Raw genomic sequence first — 11599 nt, 5'->3', positions numbered from 1 at the left:
CTAGAAGGATCCCAATAAACTGGCCATGAAAGGTCCCCAGTCTGGGACCCCCAGGAGTCCTCTGTAATCTAGTTCACATATTCAATAAATGTTGCTGTACTGACACATTGTAACATATTTCCATACACATGACTTGTCTACACCTGTAGTCCTTTCCATCAGGCCGGCCTTATCATACAATCTCGATGGGTGATATGTCAGTCACTGGGTGGAGCAAGGTATTGCACTGCTAGCAGCCACATACAGTAATTCATCTACAACCTATTATAACTTGGCCAAGATCCCACAAATCTCAGGAAAATCCTTTTATTATCATCTTTCTTTTTGTCAATGACACCATTCCCCAGGGAATGCAGAGTGGCCAGAAGCCTTAGAGGCAGATGTCCTTGCCAGGTTGTCTACCCCGCTGTCCAGCTGGGCTTTATTTGTTGTAGCTGCAGCTGCCCCATCCTCACAGCGACCAGAATGTCTAGCTCTGTGGTAACACGTCAAGGAGGATTCTGAAAAATGGTCTCCCTGATGGCCTGGCGCTGGGGGAGAAATGGACACTGGTGTAAAGATGGGCACGCTGCTCATACATTTCCCCTGGTTCTACCTTTGTGGCCTTTGACATATTTTCCTTCATCACATCTAAGATATTCATATTACAGTGACCCCCCAACCAACAATGGCCCCAACATACGATCATTTCAACATACGATGGCCTCTCAGAGGCCATCGCATGTTGAAGGCAGCATCAACATACGATGCTTTTGTATGTCGGGGCCATGGCATAAACGGCTATCCGGTAGCCCTGACTGCTTCAGCTGCCACCGGATAGCCGTTTACGGTTCCCCGTGTGGTCCGCTGACGATCACTTACCTGTCCTCTTCGGGATCCCCTGCATAGTCGGCGCTCTCCATCACGTCGCTGCGCACGCCGTCCCGTCATCCAATAGGAGCGGTGTGCGTAGCGACGTGATGGCGGCGACAGAGAGCGAGGATGCCGGGGAAGCAGAGACCTTGCTGGAGCGTCGAGGACACCCCAGGGACGCGGCGACAGCGATGGAGGGCGACATCCAGGGCAGCGGTGACGGTCCGGAGCGGCAGAGACAGGTGAGTACAACTTCCTATACCAGTGGTCTTCAACCTGCGGACCTCCAGATGTTGCAAAACTACAACTCCCAGCATGACCGGACAGCCGTTGGCTGTCCGGGCATGCTGGGTGTTGTAGTTATGCAACATCTGGAGGTCCGCAGGTTGTAGACCACTGTCCTATACTTTACATTGCACGGATACCTCAACAAATGATGGTCCATTTGGAACGGATTACCATCGTATGTTGAGGGACCACTGTATTAATACCTCATGACATAACATTAACTTGGAGGTTGTGACAACGTGGTCCTGTTACTTAAAGGGACAGTACACCTGCAGCTTGTCCCCTCAATTGACTTTATAGTACATTGTATCTCTTCCGGTTATTTGCCATGTCTGTATGTGGAAAGGCACACTGTAGGATAAATGAATACAAGCATGTTATCAATCATGCTGGGGAGAGGCTGAGAATGTATTGTGTTTGGCAAAAAAAAGCAGCTTAAATTTACGGTTTTCTCCTTCATGGCTGGCTATAAAGAACAGAGAAATGCAGTATATTGCTCCATGTTGTCAGTCATTTTAGGCTAGGGATAGACTCACTATAGGACAGCAATACAGTCTATTGGTCCCCTTGCCCCAGATGATTCTGGTTTTCCTCTTCTTCTATGGGGCTCAGTAATTAAATTTCGCGCTGCGTCCTGACTTGTTATTGAAGAGCTTAGTGTCAGTGTTTGGTTACTGCCTGTAAATTATTGAGCCCTTCCCCTCTCTGGCTGCTGCTCTTATGGCACTGAGGAGCCTTTGCCACCGTTCCAGGTCAGCAGCACCTATTTTGGAAGAGCTATTCTAATTAAAACCAGGGGTCAGTCTGCTCCGCTTGTAAATCTCTGCTGCCATATTTGAGATGGCGACATCGCATGTCCAGGAATTCTTGTCTGTATCCTTGACCCTGAACGGAGTGCAACTTGTGATGAGATGCAAAAACATGGATGAAGGGCTCCCAAGGGAGAAAAATCACCATTCCTAACCCCCTCCAAATTTTCCTGAACAGCTTATGAGATGAGGACTGCCCTGTGATTGGTTGCTAATGAGATCGAGAATGACCTCCCACAATTGCTTGCACTGCTTTAGGTTGCTTTTACACAGTGCAGTTTTGATGCAGTTTCAAAGCCAAAACCAGATGTGGATCATAATGAATTAGCTAAAATAAAGAACAGATGCTACTGTTACTGCACTTTGTAAGAGTACACGTAGCTTTATCCCTGTTCATAATAAGGCAGATGCATATAATATTAATACTTGAGTGACCAATGGTAGCCATCCGTGGTGGTCATTCCACACAAGATAGTTACATAGTTAATGTGTAACTGCAAGCAAAAGTATCTGTAGTCCAGCTCACTCCCTCAGCCCGTCGCGTCAGGACCGGCGTGGGCAGCACCGACTGGAAACAACGAACAAAGGCAAGGTGTCCAGTGCGAGTATCAGAAAACAGGATATTTATTCCAATAAAAGCTACAAAGACCAGGAGAACATGACAGGGTGACGCGTTTCGGTCCTAAGACTGGACCTTAGTCATAGTTAATGTGGTTGGAAAAAAAAAGAATAGAGTCCATTAAAACTGGTGCCAGAAAGTTAAACAGATTTGTAAATTACTTTTATAAAAAAAAATCTTAATCCTTCCAGTATTTATAAGCTGCTGTAAACGACATAACTGTCCAGAGTAGGAGCAAATCCCCATAGCAAACCACTCCTACTCTGGACAGTTCCTGACATGAATAGAGGTGTCAGCAGGGAACACTGTGGTCAGACAAAAAGGAAATTCAAAAAGAGAAGAACTTCCTCTGTAGTATACAGCAGCTGATAAGTACTGGAAGGATTAAGAATTTTTTTTATAGAAATCATTTACAAATCTGTTTAACCTTCTGGCACCAGTTTATTTAAAATATAATGTTTTCCAGTGGTGTACCCCTTTAAGTTTAACCTGTAAACTACTGTGTTTATCCAGAGGAAAGCAAAAAACCTTTGAGGCAGGTACCAATTGTCCCATACAAGGGGAAAAATAATTCCTACTCCATACTTGACAGTAAGAATAAATCCCTGGATCAATGTTCTGCCTCCAGAAATCAAAAACCTATAAACCCATCTGTGATGAAACCTTTTTTGTTCTAGACATTGAAGATGCCCCCTTGTCATGGTTACAGGCCTAGGTATAAAAAAAAAATAAAAAAAAAATCTCATTAAAGGAGTACTAAAGCGCAAAATAACTTATCCCCTATCCAAAGGATAGGGGATAAGTTATAGATTGTGGGGGGTCCGAGCGCTGGGGCCCCCCGGGATCTCCTGGACGGGGCCGCGGCAGTCTGCCGGAAGTGAGGTTTTGTCCCCAGCAGAAAGCCGCAGCAGACACTCCCCCTCCATGTATCTCTATGGGATTCATGGAGGGGGCGTGTCGGCCGGCGCGTCATGCGGGGACGGAACGTCCCCTTTCCTGTATATTGCCGCGGCCCCGTACCGAAGATCGCGGGGGGCCCCAGCGCTCGAACCCCCCACGATCTATAACTTATCCCCTATCCTTCGGATAGGGGATAAGTTAATTTGCACTATAGATGTCCTTTAAGGAAGAAGTCCCATGCCTTGAAGTACAGAAAAACTTATCCCCTAGGGCAGTGGTCTTCAACCTGCGGACCTCCAGATGTTGCAAAACTACAACTCCCAGCATGCCCGGACAACCAACGGGGTCCGACTGCTATGGCCCCTCGCGATCTCTTGTACAGAGCCCTGGCTCCTCCAGCTCAGAACCCCCGCCCAAAACGGGGGGCAGCCACGCCCCCTCCATTTATCTTTATAGGAGAGATGTTTGGCTATCTTCGGCTCTCCCATAGATATATATGGAGGGGGTGGGGGCCGTGATGTGCCGCTCTGCAGGAGAGTCGGGGTTCTGTACAGGAGATTGCAAGGGGGGGGGGAGGGGAGCACATCGGTCAGCCCCCTGTGATCTAAAACTTATCCCCTATCCTGAGTTTTTCTGTACTTCAAGGCATGGGACTTTAACTTTTAAAAAGATTTCTGTACTGTACCATTCATATATTTGTATATTGTGATCAAATCGCCCATAAGACATCTTTTCTACAAACGAAATACCCTTAAGCAATATAACCTGTCCGGGTACTGTAATCCTCCCTTACCATTAATTACCTTGTTTTTTGGGGCTGAGATCTCCAGGTCACTTCTTGCTATTACAGAGTAGAGCCGTATGGTGACCACTTGCCCTGGAGCATCCCTCTTGTCAGTGTCTGCAGCCTGCAGTTGGGGCAGACTTTGTAGAATTTGTATGCCATTCTCCCTCAGGGACGCTGTGCTTTTCTTCTGTGATGTTAATGTGTTTTTATTTTTTTTATCTCTGTGAAGAATCATAAAAACCTAAGTAGTAAGAAGAAAATAGATGTATGATGAACTGATACATCATGACAGAAAGGCACCCAGCACCCCACTTTCCATCATTAACTGTTTGCACACACCTTAGCCACATTCATTAAAATGTGTTTTTTTGTTTGTTTGTTTTATACAAATCCTTTTTGAAGTCAGTTTAGATCACTACTGTATTTCAAGAATGTAAAAAATGTCAAAGTAATACTAGAGACAGTGGTTTATTTTCACTTTTATTTGTTTTATCACTTTCCCAATGGCTTTGAAGTTTATATACAGGTGGTTCGTATTAGGTAACATTGCCTTTAACTTGTCCTGGATGAAACATTATGCGATTTTCATAAGCATCTAACAATATGTTGCTGGAATTCTGCCTATTCCTCCTGACACAAATGATGTAACTAAATCAGATTTGAAGACCTACTTGTTCTTTTATAGTCAATTTCACTTATTCCCATAAACTTCCAAGCCATTTTCCAAGTTTGGAAATATGCTTGGGGTCACTGGCCATTTGAAAGGCCCTCTTCAGGACGCTGGGCGTATGCATACGCCCTGCATCCCGATTCCTTAAGGACGTGGGGCGTATGCATATGCCCGTGGGAATTCCAGTCCCCGCTGCTAGCCGGTTGGGGATGGACCGGGATGCCTGCTGAAATCATTCAGCAGGCATCCCAGCACATCGCCGAGGGGGGTCCTGAGACCCTCCCCATGTCGGCGATCGCAGAAAATCGAATGTCAATTCAGACATGCAATTTTCTGCTATTCCGGGCTGATCGGGTCTCTGGAGACCCGATCACCTGGAAAATAGGGATGATCGGAGCTGTCAGTGACAGCCCCGATCATCCTAAGGGATAGGAGCGAGGTCGCAGTGCTGCGATCTCCTCCTATACCCTGCCATTAATCAGAAATGAGTTCTGACCAATGGCAGCGCAGGACAGTGGGTTGTCATTGCAACCCCCTGTTCTGCCCACCCCCGGATGTTGGGCAGAACGTGGGGAGAAGATGGAGGCCTGTACCTGGAGGAGAAGATGCTTGGGGACCGCCGATCGTCGCTGGAGACTGCGGAGATCACGGCTCAGGTAGGCAAAGGACGGGGGGGGGGGGGGCGGGGGAGAGGTTGGGGGCAGTAAAGTGACCTTTACTGGTGCCCTTCTAGTGGGTGCCAAACTACAACTCCCAGCATGCCCAGACAGCCAAAGGCTGTCTGGGCATGCTGGGAGTTGTAGTTTTGCAACATCTGGAGGGTCACAGTTTGGAGACCACTGTTACAGTGGTGCCCAAACGGTAGCCCTCCAGATGTTGCCAAACTACAACTCTCAGCATGCCTAGACTGCCCAGGCATGCTGGGAGTTGTAGTTCTGTAACATCTGTCCCTTCAGATTTTGCAATTTTCATGAAATGTTTGAAAATTGCTGCTCTACTTTGAAGCCCTCTAATTTTTTCAAAAAGTAAATATATGTCCATTTTATGATGCCAACATAAAGTGAACATATTGTATTTGTTAATAAAAATAAAATTTATTTGGAATATCCATTTTCCTTACAAGCAGAGAGCTTCAAAGTTAGAAAAATGCTACATTTTCAAAATGTTCATGAAATCTCAGAATCAGAATATTCGGTAAAAGCATTTAGAGTTATTAATGCGTAAAGTCATGGTAAAGTCACCTTGGTCAGAATTGCGAAAAATTTAAGGGGTCTTCCAGGCAAAAACTTTTTTTATATATCAGCTGGCTCCGGAAAGTTAAACAGATTTGTAAATTACTTCTATTAAAAAATCTTAATCCTTCCAATAGTTATTAGCTTCTGAATTTTTCGGTTTAACTGCTCAATGATGATGTCACGTCCCGGGAGCTGTGCATGATGGGAAAATATCCCCATAGGAGCTGCACAGCTCCTGGGACGTGAGTCATCAGAAAGCAGTTAGACAGAAAACAGCAACTCAACTTCAGAAGCTAATAACTATTGGAAGGATTAAGATTTTTTAATAGAAGTAATTTACAAATCTGTTTAACTTTCCGGAGCCAGTTGATATATAAAAAAAAGTTTTGGCCTGGAATACCCCTTTAAGGTGAAAAAGTGCTGCGTCCTTAAGGGGTTAACTTCCTGGCTGATGCCTTAATATGTTACTTCAATATCTCCACATATTATCTTCATAATGCCATCTATTTTGTGAAGTACTCATGTCCCTACTGCAGAAAAGTCCCCCAACTACATGATGCCGCCAGCCCATGCTTCACGGTCAGAACAGTGTTTCTTGGCTTGCAAGCATCCCCCTTTTTCCTCCATACATAACAATGGTAATAAAGGCCAAACAGACTAGAGAACAGGTTTTTTAAACAGTAAGATCTTTGTCCCCATGTCCTGTAACAAAATGTAACCTGGCTTTTTTATGGTGATTTTGTAGTGGTGGCTCCTTCCTTGTTGAGCGGCCTTTCAGGTCATGTTGATATAGGACGTGTACTATTGATATACTTTTGTGTCTGTCTCCTCCATTATCCTCACAATGTTTGGTGTTGTCCCTGGATTGTATTTTTCACACTAAAGTACATTCATTTCTTGGAGACAGAAGCACTGTATGATGGCTGCATGGTCCCATGATGTTCATCGTTGCTTATTGATGAATGTGGAACCTTTGGGCATATGTCAATATGGGGAGGTTCACAAAGTCTTGGCTGATTTCTTTCTCATAAAGTCAAGCAAAAAGGCAAGTAGATCTTGAAAGGGGAACTTCGGTGAAAATTAAAATTTTTCCTATACAGTGACCCCCGACCTATGATTGCCCCGACATACGATCATTTCATCATACGATGGCCTCTCAGAGGCCATCGCATGGTGAAGGCAGCATCAACATATGATGCTTTTGTATGTCAGGGCCATCGCATAAATGGCTATCCGGCAGCGCAAACTGCTTCAGCTGCCACCGGATAGCCGTTTACGGTGCCCCGTGTGCTCCGCTGATGATTACTTACCTGTCCTCAGGGCTCCGGAGCGTCCTCTTCGGGATCCCCTGCATGGTCGGCGCTCTCTATCATTGTCATCACGTCGCTGCGCACGCCGTCCCATCATCCAATAGGAGCGGCGTGCGTAACGACGTGATGGCGGTGACGGAGAGCGAGGATGCTGGGAAAGCAGAGGCCTTGACGGAGAATCGGGGACACCCCGGGGACGGGGCGACATCGATGGAGGGCGACATCCAGATCAGCGGTGACGGTCCAGAGCGGCGGGGACCTGTGAGTATAACCTCCAATACCAGTGGTCTTCAACCTGCGGACCTCCAGATATTGCAAAACTACAACTCCCAGCATGCCCGTACAGCCGTTGGCTGTCCGGGCATGCTGGGTGTTGTAGTTTTGCAACATCTGGAGGTCCGCAGGTTGTAGACTATTGTCCTATACTTTACATTGCACGGATCCCTCAACATACGATGGTTTCAACAAACGATGGTCCATTGTATGTTGAGGGACCACTGTATGCCCAGGCTGCCGAAATAAAAATAACAACTTTGACTTACCTTCCGCCGCTCCCCCAGTGCTCCTAAAACTGCTCTTCTGACCTCGGTGTTGTACCGGAGGATGGAAGAGAGATTCGAGCGGCATCGGGGAAGCAACGGAAGGTAAGTCAAAGTTTATTATTTTTAATCCAGCAGCCCAGGCATATAGGAGAAATAACATTTTTTTTGCCTCACATGATGTCAGTTATCCTATGAGAAGCTGTTAAAACCACAACATTGTGGCTTTAAATAACTTGGAAGACTCCAAATTCCATTCAGCTTTGTGTGTGTGAACTTCCGACTCTGAAATTGTGATATAATGATTTCTAAATAAAGTGATCTATCTGTAAACCTCATGTCATGTACAAATGAGAATCCTAAACAACTGGCTAAAACTATACTTTGTTGACATGGAACAAACATGTCAGATTTCTGCTGCCGGAGTGGATCACATGTAGTGGGTCCAACTGGGTCCACTACACTTCTTTTGGTTGGGTGTTCCAGGTGCCTTGCATTGTTTTAAATAATATCTTACCTTAGCCTTCTCTTTCATGACCCTAGGTCTTTTATTATAATCATGGCGCAAAACCCAAAATCATTTTCTCTTTGTTCTATTGCGGCGAGGCACAAGATAATAATGTTGATCTTTATATAGCACCAACATATTTTGCAGCACATTATAATACATTGGCCCAGATATATCAATCTGTTGGAGATGAAAACTGAAGTGATTTGCCCATAATAACCAATCACAGCTCAGCTTTCATATCTTAACAAACTGGTAAAATGAAAGCTGGGCTGCGATTGGTTGTTATGGGTAAATCACTCCAGTTTTTGGCTACGACAGATTGTTAAATAGTATATGTGTACAGACCCATAACAAACATTACATAGTAACAAACTAATAAACAATGTAAACAAGAGGAATGAGGGTCCTACTCATCTATGAGGAAATATGGGTGACACAAGAGGTAAGAAGAGCTTTGTTTGTTCAGTGGTTTTAACACCTTAACACCTTTCATACTAAAAAGGGTAGTACACAAGCAGTCACCCAGCCAGCTGCAGTCACCCAACCAGTATTTGTATTAGCACAAATAGGTACAAATAGTATAGGGTAAAGCTATTCGCTTCTGAAGAATAATGGTGGTAAAAGAAAAGTAATAAGTTTATGAAATGTGATTACCCTACCTGAAAAGATGTGATTTTTAGGTCACTCTTGAGTGTGGATCTTGGGAATTAATCTGTCATGGGTAAGGCACTCCAGAGAACTGATGCGACCCAAGGAAAGTGTTAAAGATAGGAGTAAATGGTATAAATTATTAAAGGGGCATACCAATCTCAAGTTGTTGTCTCCTATTCATAGAACAGGTTTTCACCAATTCTGAGAATTTGGACAAATGGTATGCAAGTGCGTGGCCAGCGCTCCATTTATACTATATACAGATTTTGGACCGATTCACTTTAATGGCACAAACATAATTCGAAACGGACATTGGGGCCACTTCCCAAATGTATCTATTTATTTAGCTGTCGGTTATGGTTCAAAAAGGCTAAAGGTTTATTGCACCATGATACAAAAGATACAACGTTCCGGCAAGCTTCTCAAACCAAAACGTTGCATCTTTTGTATCATGGCACAATCAGCTTTTAGCCTTTTTGAACCATACCGAACCTCTGAAGGTTCAAAGTTTGAAACTCAAAGTTTGGATTTCTTTTCCAGTTTGGAAGAGTGCTAAGTCAATTGCATAGACAGGAGGTTGTCTAGTGTTGACTTTCTTTGGCCCTTTATTTATCTGAATAGCATGTTCTGCCATGCTAAATAAATGAGGTGCAGGAAGCCACAGCATCCGCAAACATAATATATATTTTTTTTTTAACAAGATGCCGACATATACCTAGCACTCATTGCATCAACACTGTGTAAACCCAGTCTAATCTCTAATAAATGTGGGCCTTTATGTTTTCTTATAACCATTCTGCAAGGGATGAATGTTACCCTCTCATAATTTAGACTGTTTTAGCACCCTTATCTGGAATCCTCTGATTTTCTATTGGAGCTTTTCTCACCAATGTATTTTTCTGGTCACTAGAATCTTAAATAAATATTTTCCCATGTGGCTAAGGCCATTCACACCGGGGAAATTCAGGGGGCAGCAGCATATTCTGTTTGTTCTCCAGGAATAGCTGTGGCCAGAGAATCTGTTACCACAGCTGAAGGAGGACCGAACTGACCATGCAAACGGTCACATATAACACATCCACCTGGCAGTTGTATTTATTTGGTTTATAAGGATATACTTTTTTATTTTATTATATATAGAGTGAACTGGTGACTCAAGGTTAAGTTCCAGCATGGGTTGTCTTTGTTAGAGTAGCATTGCTTGTGTTAGGCAGGACTTCCTGATTGTCCTACGGCAGCACACAATGGGTTAAAGATTCTTCTGACCCGGAAATAGAAGAACCACCTAGCAGTGTTATACAATGCAGATAGCAAGGTTATCAATTAACAATTAAACAATTAACTTAATGGTCCCAGCTGTTCCCTACAACATATAATCCCCAAAAACTAGAGTACACTTGTATTTCATTTCTTCTAAGGAAACAAGAACTTAGCAGAAGCAAGGGTCCCAAACCTCAGGCTTCTGGGGTCCCTGGGGTGAAAAAGTTATGCTGTATACTAGGGGCTCCCCTGGTCCCTCGGCTATTCCCCCACTCTTATGCCAGTTACCTGAGGCTCCCCTGGTGTTGGGCAGGCCATCGGGCCTCCTGGAGTGATACGCTGGCAAGATCAGGTAGGACTGATCCAGAGGGGAGCTATACACGTGGCAAGCGTGAGCTCCAGCCGGCGTGTATGTATGCGAGTGGGGATGCGCAGCGTTCAGCGCAAACATTCAAGCGCATGACCGAAGGAAGAAGCGGGAGCTCCGGGCCCGCTGTAACTATATGCAGAGAGTGGAGCGCAGCTGCACAAAAGTGCTGCGCATGCGCATCTTACCGGTATTTCATAAATAGCCAGCACTGCCACTGGGAAGCTGCGCTCAGCCTGGGCAGCAGATTGTCAGTTGGCAGAGGTATGTTAAAACAGCCTACAAAGATCAAGACAGTTACCCTGAAATATATAGGTGTATAATATGTAATAAAACATATATATATATATATATATATATATATATATATATATATATAGATCAATGTAGGCAGCACACCAAAATTAGTGCAAAATTCAAGTGTTTATTCCAGGGATAGGTGACAACGTTTTGGCGATCTCACACCGCCATTTTCAAGACTTGAAAGACTTAAAAATGGCGGTGTGAGATCGCCGAAACGTTGTCACCTATCCCTGGAATAAACACTTGAATTTTGCACTAATTTTGGTGTGCTGCCTACATTGATCTATATTTACTACGGACCGGAGCACCGAGGTTCTAGGGCGTCCACCCAACCTTACTCTTCTCAGGAGGTGCCGCTTTCATTTGGATTGTATATATATATATATATATTTATTTATTTTTTTATCCCTAGATGTCTCATTCCGGGAGTAAAAGGTCTAGGAAATCAAGACACAGGGCTTGCATTAAGTGCCATCAGCCAGTACCAGATGACTGGGA

General features: G+C 44.4%; 1 long non-coding RNA gene across 1 annotated transcript; it reads right to left on the bottom strand.

Annotated features, from left to right (window-relative positions):
* Positions 1 to 399: 399 nt before the first annotated feature.
* Positions 400 to 9280, bottom strand: LOC130276203 (uncharacterized). Its single transcript, XR_008845045.1, has 3 exons — positions 9180 to 9280; positions 4272 to 4496; positions 400 to 530 (listed from the first exon to the last, which is right to left on the bottom strand). It is a non-coding gene; the product is annotated as an uncharacterized LOC130276203 (long non-coding RNA).
* Positions 9281 to 11599: the final 2319 nt, after the last annotated feature.

This window comes from Hyla sarda, chromosome 6 (assembly GCF_029499605.1).
Source record: "Hyla sarda isolate aHylSar1 chromosome 6, aHylSar1.hap1, whole genome shotgun sequence".
Lineage (NCBI taxonomy): Eukaryota > Metazoa > Chordata > Amphibia > Anura > Hylidae > Hyla > Hyla sarda.
This window is presented reverse-complemented; position numbering and strand designations above follow the sequence as displayed.